The sequence below is a fragment of the Sinocyclocheilus anshuiensis genome, unplaced genomic scaffold (genome assembly GCF_001515605.1).
Source record: "Sinocyclocheilus anshuiensis isolate Anshui unplaced genomic scaffold, SAMN03320099.WGS_v1.1 scaffold954, whole genome shotgun sequence".
Classification (NCBI taxonomy): Eukaryota; Metazoa; Chordata; class Actinopteri; order Cypriniformes; family Cyprinidae; genus Sinocyclocheilus; species Sinocyclocheilus anshuiensis.
In genome coordinates, this window is record NW_015536527.1 from 474,006 (window position 1) to 476,091 (window position 2,086).

Consider the following 2,086-nt stretch of genomic DNA (forward strand, 5'->3'; position numbering starts at 1 on the left):
TATAATGACTTATACTGTCTTTTTACACGTTGCGTTGCATTGCATCGCGCCGCGTAAACATAAATCTCTGTCTGCGTTTGTGATCAGAGAAATGACAAACAACAAGTGCCACTCTACTGTCCAAAACTCGCGTTTGAATCATCAGTGGCAAATCCTTTAAATTAAAACGTACTTACGTGAGTCAGAACTGCCGGCATTTTAGTCTAATGTTACTCTCCCAGGATCAGTAAACAGTAAGAATATCTCTTTGGATTTGAGACTTTAGTCTTTGCAACTTTACAGATCTTCTTTATGCACCAAGAGCTTGTAACACTCCAAAGAGAAAGGAAAAATTGAAATCGCATCATATGACCATATGATCATATTTAAGATGGCAAGTTCAGTTGTAGAGGTTTATTTAAGGAGCAGAAGGGATCCAGTCAGAAACAATGAGTGATTGTTTTTCTTGTGTAAATGGTTATGCACTGATGTTTTGTCTCATTGTATGTCTCAGTTTTTACATCTTCTTATAACTGTATTTATACAAATACCTTGCCAAGACTAGCACACAGCTGCATACTGCAATACGCGAGAGCTTTTCAGAGAAGATGTGCGCAAAAATGCAGCTGTCAATCAAACAACATTCAGGCACTGGATTGAGTATGCACTGCTTATAATGAAGGTGTTGTTATTCGTATTGTTGAAGTTACTGTAAGACTGTTACATATGTTTCCAGTGTGTATGGCTTTTTAAAACTTTCATCAAGAAAGACTCTTATTCAATATGAGCAGCATAGCTTTTTATTTGTTCACCAGCTACTAAAGTATATCAAACTAGCATTAACCGGCTTTCAAATTCATTGATTTGTTTTAAAATTAATGGAATACTTTCCTAGGCAAGGCAAGGCAAGTTTATTTATATAGCACATTTCATACACAATGGTAATTCAAAGTGCTTTACATAAAAGAAAAGAAAATAATAAAAAAATAATCACAACAATAAAACAACTTTGAAAATAATTTAAAAATTGATTTAAGAGGTTTAAAATGAGTTTAAAACAGTTAAGAATAGAAAATGATTATAGGGATGCATCGATACCACTTTTTCCAGTACTCGCCCGATACCGATACTTTTATTTTTGGTACTTGCCGATACCGAGTACAGATACCGATATTTTTATTGCATTTGTACATTTTTTAAATATTGGGCACAGAAACCAAAAGGGTATGTATAATGTTAGTTGGTTAACTTCATTTATCAAATAGATACAGTCAAACCAAAATTTATTCAGACACCTTCAACATTTCTCACATTATCACAGTTTATTCGCTATAGTTTAGAAAATGTTAATAAAATATGACAAGAACTCAGAGTTACACTGTGTCAGAACAAATTCATCTTGATAATGTTAGATAATTTTGATAGAAAGGTATGTAATAGATTACAATCAACCAAAATAATTCAGACAGCTGTTAGTATGACAGTATTTACACAACTATCAATACTTTGTCGGGCAACCCTTAGCCTCAATGACAGCCTGTAGTCTCCTGGGCATGCTGTCACCCAGCTTCATGAAAACCTCACCTTCAGTGTTTTTTCCCAGACTCGGTCTGAATAATTTTTGGACCCAATTTTGTATTAATTTTACTGGTAGTCCACTGTATGAAGAATTTTTGGGTATGATTTGTCACAGTTTACGTTATTTTGCTATCCTCACTTTACATAAATGAACTATAGTGTCCTGCACCCACTAGTAAAAAAATATCAAAAATTATATCTGGTCTCTGAATCATTTTTGGTTTCACTGTATATCCTTCGGTTATTTTCACACTTAATTATGCCCATTAAAATGTATTTTACAAGTTTTTGTTACTTTCACTGTTCATTTTTTTGCTCTGTGGTACATCATCTGTAATTTAATAGCATTAGAGCTGCTCCATTGCAGCGGGTTAGTACTGTAATCACGCGCTTTGCTGTAATAATGCAGGGAACCACTCATTATAAATCTCCTAACTGTGATATTTTCAGAAACAGAAGTCGCGTTTTTTCATCTGAAACGTGCAGCGATTTATATTCCAAAGCCACTCATATAATGCAGAAACAATCA